This window comes from Entelurus aequoreus, linkage group LG25, assembly GCF_033978785.1.
Source record: "Entelurus aequoreus isolate RoL-2023_Sb linkage group LG25, RoL_Eaeq_v1.1, whole genome shotgun sequence".
NCBI lineage: Eukaryota > Metazoa > Chordata > Actinopteri > Syngnathiformes > Syngnathidae > Entelurus > Entelurus aequoreus.
The window spans coordinates 21,099,054-21,109,404 of NC_084755.1; the positions used below are offsets into that span (position 1 = coordinate 21,099,054).

General features: G+C 37.6%; 1 long non-coding RNA gene across 1 annotated transcript; it reads left to right on the forward strand.

Annotated features, from left to right (window-relative positions):
* The first annotated feature begins 2,919 nt into the window (after positions 1–2,919).
* Positions 2,920–9,193, forward strand: LOC133642872 (uncharacterized). The gene is made up of 3 exons (XR_009824616.1): positions 2,920–2,957; positions 6,673–6,923; positions 7,379–9,193. It is a non-coding gene; the product is annotated as an uncharacterized LOC133642872 (long non-coding RNA).
* The last annotated feature ends 1,158 nt before the right edge of the window (positions 9,194–10,351 follow it).

A 10,351-nucleotide genomic window follows, 5' to 3' on the forward strand; every position in this document is an offset into this window, starting at 1 on the left:
TGGGTATAAAAGCAGCTTCCATGAAATGCTCAGTCATTCACAAACAAGGATGGGGCGAGGGTCACCACTTTGTGAACAAACCCGTGAGCAAATTGTCAAACAGTTTAAGAACAACATTTCTCAACGAGCTATTGCAAGGAATTTATGGATTTCACCATCTACGGTCCGTAATATCAAAACGTCCAGAGAATCTGGAGAAATCTCTGCACGTAACATTGAATGGCCATGACCTTGGATCCCTCAAGCAGTACTGCATCAAACCGACATCAGTGTGTAAAGGATATCACCACATGGGCTCAGGAACACTTCAGAAAACCACTGTCAGTAACTACAGTTTGGCGCTAAATCTTTAAGTACAAGTTACAACTCCACTATGCAAAGGGAAAGCCATTTATCAACAACACCCAGAAACGCCGCCGGCTTTGCTGGGCCCAAGCTCATCTAAGTTGGACCGATGCAAAGTGTTCTGGGGTCTAACGAGTCCACATTTCAAGTTGCTTTTGGAAATTGTGGACGGTGTGTCCGCCGGAACAAAGAGGAAAAGAACCATCCGGATTGGTCTATGCGCAAAGTTCAAAAGCCAGTATCTGTGATGGTATGGGGGTGTATTAGTGCCCAAGGCATGGGCAACTTACACATCTGTGAAGGCACCATTAATGCTGAAAGGTACATACAAGTTTTGGAGCAACATATGTTGCCATCTAACCAACGTTATCATGGACGCCCCTGCTTATTTCAGCAAGACAACGCCAAACCACGTGTTACAACAGCGTGGCTTCATAGTAAAAGAGTGCGGGTACTAGACTGGCCTGCCTTTAGTCCAGACCTGTCTCCCATTGAAAATGAGTGGCGCAATATGAAGCCTAAATTACCACAACGGAGACCCCCGGACTGTTGAACAACTTAAGCTGTACATCAAGCAAGAATTGGAAAGAATTCCACCTGAAATGCTTCAAAAATTTCAAACGTTTGCTGAGTGTTGTTAAAAGGAAAGGCCATGTAACACTGGTAAAAATGCCCCCGTGTCAACTTTTTTGCAATGTCTTACTGCCATTAAATTCTAAGTTAATGATTATTTGCAAAAAAAAAAAAAAAGTTTCTCAGTTCGAACATTAAATATCTTGTCTTTTATCACTAGATTGAAAAAATACCAGGTAATCATTATGAAATGTTTTTTGTTTTTGTTTTTTTTTACATATGTGAGCTTTTCCAAGAATATATTTAATTTATTAACATTATAGTAAAATCTAATTGAAAAAATAATTTAATACAAATACTAGTCAAAACTTTTTTTTAATTTAAAACAATGTTGTCATTAACATTGTATCATTTGATTGCAAAAATATCAGATAATTACCTTAAAAAATGTTTTGCATTTGTGAGCTTTTCCAAAAATATATTTAATTTACGGACAATAAAATAAAATATATATTTTTAATTGAATACAATTATATATGTATATATATCTAACATTTTTTTTAAGTCAATAATTTAATACAAATAATAGTCGAAACTAAAATATATTTTATATTGAATACATTTGTCATCAACATTTTATCATTGATTGAAAAGAAATCCAGAGAATTATTTTTTTTTTTACATTTGTGAACCTTATGAAAAAAAAAGTGATTCATAAACATTAAATGCCATTAAAATTAAAACATAACTAATTATTATTTTAACATATTTCAGTACTTTTATGGAAAAAAAATTCTTAATAAAAGGGTGGAATTAGTGTTGTAATAACTTATAGTTAGTTGAGGGGTCTACTTTCTTTAATAAATAAGTACAGTATCTCATTGTGTAATAAATGCATACTCTGACCTTTAGCAATTTCAGCCATAACACACATAAAGTCTATAAACACAGAGAGAATCAGTGCATGATAAGAGTGGTGCCATGTACAAATACACAATCTATCAAGCAGACGTGACACTTCCTGTTGCCCTGCTTCAACTTCCTCTGACTTTTAACTGTATAATAGCTCATCTGATGTGCCCTTCACACCAATGTGTGTGTATTTCCAGGGGGACAGCATGTGTCTGGCAGCATGTGTTTCCCACACTATCCTTGCTGCTCAGAGTGTGTTATTGTTTGTGTATGTTGTTGGAGTCAATCTGTGTTTTTAATGAGTGTGTGCTTTCACAGCTGGGCTCCCTCTGTGCAATGGTTGTCTGCATGTTTTTCTTATTCTTATTATGCTTTTTTTGGAACCTTTTATGAAAAGTATTTATGTAATTCAGACTGCTAGTTTGAGACAAACTGCACCAAAAGGTGGACTTTATTTACATTCTTAAAATAGCTTTTTAGAAAATATTTTTTTGTCTTTTTTTAAGTATTGTAAGTCATCATATAGTCACAATAGCAATAAGGCAAGTAACCATTTTTAACTCCAATGTGTAGTTTTAAAACAGTATAGTCATGTGATTTTCCCCAGCCAATCAGAACAAAGCTAATACGTCATATTTTAAGTTTACTTTAATAATTGATGTCATGTACATTTATACATTTTTAGTGTTATGTATTAATTTATCAAATATTACAATATATATATTACATAAATAATGAAAGAAAATAGGTAATGCGGGTACATAATTATTTTAGTTAAAATCAAATAATTAGTGTTTTATGAAGGTTTGTATAATTTAATAATTATTGACATAACACAATGCATAGTACATACAGTAATATTACGTAGTAATTTAGTTTGTATAAAAAATAATAATTAAAAAAAAAACGTTACATAACTAATAAAGTAAACGATAATGAAGTTATATTTTTTAACATGATGATATTTATGGTAAAAAAAATAATGTAAAGTGTCTTTTAAAGGTCTTTTAAGTTTAATACTGTAATTGTTTTTGACATTACAATATACAGTAAATACATGTTGCTCATCAGCTCTCCCTACAGTCGAGGAGCGTAATGAGCGGCTGACATGGTCAGAATCTATAAAGGTGAGTGCATATTAAATATCTTTTCTCATACTAACTTATCACAAAATAAACTCATTTTAGTGTGCTTTAAAATTCGCACAGGCTCTATAACCGCTCTGAACGTTACCGTTAGCACGGATGCTAATGCTAGCATAACGAGATGTGTCCTGTCGTTTTTTTTAAAGGTTGTATTAAGCAATATTCCATATAAACACTGTCGACGATATCGTAAAGGTTGTTTATTTTGTTCTAATTTTGTAAAGGTTTTGTTTTAATTTGTGTGTCTTAACTCATTAGTTTTACCTGTTGTCTGTCATACTTTCTCCTTCCTCACATTGTTAGTGCTTTTAGTTACTATTTTCGTGGTTCATTGTTGTATATATGTTTGTTAATATTTCCTGTTATTCAATGCCTTCTGTGTTCTGAAGGCATTTTTTTAACCTTAACCAGTGTTCTTATCTTTGTTTTTTGGGTCTATTATGCCACAACATGTATAACATTACAAAGGGACAAGCGGTAGAAATGGATGGATGGATGGATTACAGCGTGACTATTGCAGTCCTTTTTTTTGGTCTTTTTTGAGGTACACGTGTTTCACAGCCTTTAAAAAAAATACAAGACACTTCACAACACTTTTAAGTTGAACCGCCAAACATCACCAGAATAATGCATCTATTGAGTCTCACCTAAAAAGTGCTTATTCATGCAGTACTTTCTATGCTCTGCAGGCGGCGGAGGCGAGGCTTACGCGCCACAATGTCACAATAAAGCAGCTGTAGAAGAATACATTTACTTTTTGTGGCCCCATTTCGGTCTTTGATAATACTCATGTAACACGCTAGAGCAGGGGTGTCCAAAGTGCGGCCCGGGGGCCATATATGACGCAGAACATTCTAAAAACATTAATAGGGGGGAAAACAACATAAAAAAGTAAAATAAAAAAGCAAACAGCTGTAATGTAATGAGAAAAATATTAAATGTTGACACTAATAACCGGGGTGTTCTGATCCAATACCGATATTGGAGATTTAAGTATTGGCCCTAAATGATATCAGTACCAATAATACGTACTTTTATTATTTTGTAGTGTAGTATGTAGTGTTGTCCCGATACCAATATTTTGGTACCGGTAACAAAATTATTTTGATACTTTTCTGTATAAAGGTGACCACAAAAAAATCGCATTATTGGCTTTATTTTAACAAAAAATCTTAACATTAAACATATGTTTCTTATTGCAAATTTGTCCTTAAATAAAATAGTGAACATACAAGACAACTTGTCTTTTATTAGTAAGTAAGCAAACAAAGGCTCCTAATTAGTCTGCTGACGTATGCAGTAACAAATTGTGTCATTTATAATTCTATTATTTTGTCAACATTATAAGGGACAAACTGTAAAAATTGATTATTAATCTACTTGTTCATTTACTGTTAATATATGCTTATTTTCTGTTTCAACATGTTCTATCTACACTTTTGTTAAAATGCAATAATAACTTATTCTTCTGTTGTTTGGATGCTTTACATCAGTTTTGGATGATACCACAAATTTAGGTATTAATCCGATACCAAGTAGTTACAGGATCATACATTGGTCATATTCAAAGTCCTCATGTGTCCAGGGACATATTTCCTGAGTTCATAAACATAATATCAATTTTAAAAAAATGAAAGAAGATGTGATGCCACAAAATATCGATGTAATCATAGTAGTATCCACTAAATACGATCCTGTACCTGGTACGATCCTGTACTTGGTATCATTTCTGTGGATGTTAGGTGTAGATCCACCCATGGCGTTTGTTTACATTGTGACGCCGGTGAGCTACGGTGTGTAGTGAATCATGTTTTGCTATTCCTTGTCCTGCAGGGATGGTATTTGTAAAAAACGTACTTTATTTGTAGCCATGGAGGCAAGGATTAGTGATTTAGAAGTAGATAAAACACTGCCGACTGCGGCTGAACTTTAGCCGCTATCTAGGTAGATAGCCATGTCTTAAAGCACCTTTTCCGGTGAGCGTTTTAGTGTTATAACTTCACCTTTATCGTTAATTTTTTAGCCAAAATGCGTCCGTTCTCCCTTTTCTGTCTACACGCCCTGTCTGCTTGTAAGTACTCCGTGAGTGTGCGCTGTCGAACATGCTCCTCTGCTCCTAAAACCAGCAATGACACGACGTGACGACAACGGGCAGGTGAGTGGTGGGCTCGTGGACCGGTACTTTTTAGAGGCAGTTTAGTACCGAATATGATTCATTAGTATCGCGGTATTATACTAATACCGGTATACCGTACAATCCTAGTAGGATGTTAGAAAAGGCTTGATCAAGTGAAATTAGGTAGGTGAAAAACACTAACCCATTGGTTGTTAACCGTCTGGAATGGATTTAAATTGAAGCAGAATGGTAAATTGTTTTCTTCTGGCCACAATAATTCATGAAGTGAAGATCATGACGTACAGTAGTAAATTGAATGATGCAGACGTGTTTGTTACTGCATATTTTTTAAATACGTTTCTGCCTTGTAGACTTTGTATCTGTAAGTAATATGCAACTATAATGATCTTATACTTGTTTATATTGACAAATGTGTCATTTTAGACGGCAATATTGTTCAAATAAGGACACCTAGCTTATGTGCTATTGTTTGAATAGCTGTTGTGTAGCTGCTAGGTTTTAATAGCCTAGCCCTGTACAATTTTGGGCTACCTTTTGTAGATGACTAAAGTACAAGAAAAGACCAACCTTGGAGGACATTTAGATGTTAACTGGCTGTCCAAATAAAAATGCTGCACGACTGCTTGTATTGGAGAATATATTGGAAAGTTGAAATACAAGTCAATATAATACGATGGGCCCTTCCTCCGCAGAGGGTGTCTTGTGGTAAGCCGGGCTGAAACACCCCGTGACGCTGGGGCACACAACTGATGATGTGTCCCAATGGTGGAAAAGCCTCCCAGCAGTGTCACCTAGCCTCACTCAGATATAGACTTAGACTTAGACTTCCTTTTTATTGTCATTCAAATTTGAACTTTACAGCACAGATAAGAACAACATTTCGTTACATAAACTCATGGTAGTGCAGGATAAAAACGCAATAAGGTGCATATATTAATAAATATATATATAAACTAAATAAATATATAGAAATAAATAAATAGATTACTGTACAGGTAAATATATTGCACTTTTCCACATACGTCCACGTTTATGGATGCATGTTATATTGTCTTTTTTATTCCAGCGAGTTAATCCATTTTGGGGGGAGTTGAGGGGATAATTTAATTATGATGCGTTCAAGAGTCTTACGGCTTGAGGGAAGAAGCTGTTACAGAACCTGGAGGTTCTGCTTCGGAGGTTCTGCTTTCTAGAGTCCAGCAGTGAAAACAGTCTTTGGTGGGGGTGGGAGGAGTCTTTGCAGATTTTCTGAGCCCTGGTCAGGCAGCGGCTTTTTGCGATCTCCTGGATAGGAGGAAGAGGAGTCCTGATGATCTTTTCCGCCGTCCTCACCACTCTCTGGAGAGACTTCCAGTCTGAGGCACTGCAGGCTCCAGTCCAGACAGAGATGCTGTTGGTCAGCAGGCTCTCTATAGTGCCTCTGTAGAATGTGCTGAGAATGGGGGGAGGAAGCTGTGCTCTTTTCATCCGACGCAAAAAGTGCATGCGCTGCTGAGCTCTTTTTACAAGAGCTCCGGTGTGTAGGGACCAGGTTATATTGTCAGTTATCTGCACCCCCAGGAACTTGGTGCTGCTTACTATCTCCACCGCTGTGCCGTTGATGTAGAGTGGAGCGTGGCTGGACCGGTGCTTCCTGAAGTCAACGATGATCTCCTGCGGTCGGATGCAAGCCTGGTTCAGGGAGGAGGACGCCCCTGCCATGCAGAGTCCCCAGGGATTGTACCAACTAGTCCTTTCAACAAAAAAAAAATTCCAGGCCCCCGGGCCTTGAGTTTGACACCTGTGAACTAAATGAACATCCTCCAAGACTGGTAATTCCATATATTTTTTCCAGGACGTGTAGATTTTGCAATTGACGCTCCTTGGATTTTACCCCCGTTTCCTTAAGTCACATACTTTCTTGGCAATGTCGGAGTCGCATAATTTTTTTGCCTCAATGACATAGTATATTATTGGAGGGCAAATAATGCTTACACAGTATGGCAGCTATGTCCTCTCATTGAATAGAGCTCCTGTTTCCACTTTGTTTTATCCACCTAAATAGGGCATTTAATTAACGCGTTTGGGAGTTCTGAGATTCATTCCACCCCCTAAAGAGATTAGTGGCTGACCCACTGACCTACTGCCTGCATGCCTGCCTTGCTATTTGAGAATGGAGCACGTTTATACTTGATTTACTACATATTATCCTTTTCTTTGTGGATGTGAGGGAGGTTTTGGACACTCATTTCTTGCCAAGTCTCTTCTGTCTTTTTGCCACACACAGGTTTTTCAAGCCGGTGTTGCCATGGCGACAGGGGGATGAGTTTGGACAGAGGGGGGGTGGAGATGGCGGCCATTTCGCACGCAGCCTCCCTCCCCCCTCCCCGCAAAAATGGACGAGTCCGCTTTAGCCACAATCCTCCGCTCTTGTTCCTGGGATGTGGCTCTTATTTTTCTGTGACTCATCTTTTCAGGCCAAGTCTGACGCATGGGCAAAGGGAGAAAAGGAGGTATAGAGAGTGAAAAAGCGGCAGTCATGGTGGAATTGGGGAGAGAAGAGGTGGGTGTGTGTTTGTTTTGCCATATTGGGTGTCCCTTGAGGATCTGCAAGCTGATGGGAGGGAAATGGATTAGAGACCTGCTGTGGAGGCTCCATCATTACATTACCATCATGACTGACGCTCATGTTTCAACACAAAGGCTCTATTCAGCACACAGGAGAGCAAGTAGTTCCCACATGTGTATGTCAGCCAGGCAAATCCATGTGGTCGGAATCTTTGCCGTTGTGATTACACAAAGAATCAAACAGGAGATTGTTAATTATGTGAATTATTTACACAAAAATTCCATCATCGGTTTTTTTCTTACAACCTCAAAATGGTTATGCCCTTAAGGTCGTACAAGTTCAACCAAAACGTGGCCCTTGCAGTACAGTGAGCATAGCAAGAAGTTACACCAAAGATGTGCAGAATGTTGTGGGGAAAAAAACTGATCAATATTGTTGATTAATGCCTTTCAATGCTGATGACAAACACCAATCCTCTCTGGCTGATTATAAAAACTATTATTTTTCGTCCCCCGGCTGACAAGCGGCTAGCAGCTAATTATGTGTCTCCATACGCAGTGTGGAGTCCCTCCCCTAAACTAGTAATAGACTCCATTACGACAAATTAACTTAATTTTTTAGTATCTTACATATCATTATCAAGTATCATTATCACAGGGGGACGAGTTACAGCAGAAAGTAAACTGTTAACATAAAAATTAACAAATAGCAAAATTGTCATGACCTGTCACTGCTGGTCATGTTTCGTTTCGATTTTGTTGTAGTTCTGTTTATAGTGTTTATTTATTTATTTGTATTAGGACAATGTATATTAATCAACATAGAGCAACAATGTAAATATGTCGGAGTTAGCACAATAGCTCATTTTTATCAGTTGTCCTGTTTATTTCTATTGTCAGTGCTCCTTTCCTCCCTTAACTTCTCATTGCTAGGAGCGCTGATTGAGCACACCTGTCGCTGATCACTAGTCTGAGGACTAGTTATGCCAGTCTTGCAGGATTATTGTTTGCTTTACGCAACTGTTCACGTTGGTTTATAGACTGCTTCATGTTCATTTCATGGTTGTTTTACGTGGCTCTTATGCTATGCTAAGACATTGTAGTTTGCCGCCTTATGCTTGACTTGCGCTTGCCAGCAGGCTTGATCCATGATTTGTTAGTGTCGATACCAATAGTATCAGCATATGATCGATACTAGGGTGAATTCCAGGGGACGGCGTGGCGCAGTTGGTAGAGTGGTTGTGCCAGCAACCTGAGGGTTCATGTTTCAATCTTCAGCTTCTACCACCCTAGTCACGTCCGTTGTGTCCTTGCTCCTGATGGATCGTCGTTAGCGCCTTGCATGGCAGCTCCCGCCATCAGTGTGTGAATGTGTGTGTGTGAATGTGGAAATAGTGTCAAAGCGCTTTGAGTACCTTGAAGGTAGAAAAGCGCTATACGAGTATAACCCATTTATCATTTCATCAATATTTTTGTTTTGTTTTTGTCAATATTTACAAACTTGGGGAATAATTTCATGGACACGAGGACTTTTAGGGCGGTAAATATTTCCATTAGTAGTAGATTATAGTTTTTGTTTAGTTATTGTTCACTAATGACTTAATCAATTGTATGTAAAAAAAACTAATAAACAAAGAACTAGATCAAATACTGTGTTGATATTGTTAAACTTCCAAGTGCAATCACCAAAAATTAATTGAAATATTTACAATTGATACATGTGATTGGTATCGGAATCGGCCGATCGATAAAGGAAGCAGCAGAATAAAACCCTGATCGGAACATCTCTAAATTTACACCACGTTTTTTGCTTTTTTTAGTAGCAGGGGAGAGGGAAGTCTGGGTTTCTCTAGTTTGGCTGCTGACTTCGGATAAGCAGAAGAAGATGGATGTTTCTCTTTTTATTTGGCTTTTTCCTAATCACTGACAGGTTTTCGAGTGATGCAAAAACGGAGCAATAGGATTACTAGTGATGGGTCAAACGATACTGAAGCACCGATGCCTTATGAAAGACAAGCAGTGATACTGTGTCCCTTGATACCTCGATGTGTCACTTCCAGAACAAAAAAACACGAGACCGATACAGTTGGTGTGTCATTGAATGTGAAACGCTTCTTTTGGCTAGCAAGTGACAGCTCGTACTGAAAGAAGTTGGAAGAGTGGTTTTCATCTCCATCGTGACTAAATAAAACCAATAAAAATGAAAAAAAATTCAAAGTGTGAGATTATTTTGATTTAATAGTACCAAATAAATGTTTGGCTTATTGACCAGAGTTGCACTTTCAATAGTCCTTTCTGCGAAACTATTGTTTACAAAAAAACAACACATTCTTACTATTAAATTTGATTTGCAGGGCAAGTGTTCTGACTTGTATAATCCAGCAGATGGCAGACGAAAAAAAAAAATTGACATCCGAATTGATTTTTAAGACACGTTCTTTGGAGCGTTTACCAGTTTATGTATTTTATCTTAATTTATATATCAAATCTCGAAAGTGACAAACGGTAGAAGATCAATGGATCGATAATATATTCCGAAAATAAGTTTGATGTGATTCAGTCTAATCGGAATTGAATTGAATCATGAGTTGTAAGATTCACATCCATAGCGGGTGACCATTATGAAACACCAACACTGTATCAGTGCTTTGTCAATACAGGTAGTGAGTGAGCCATTCATTTACCAATCGCT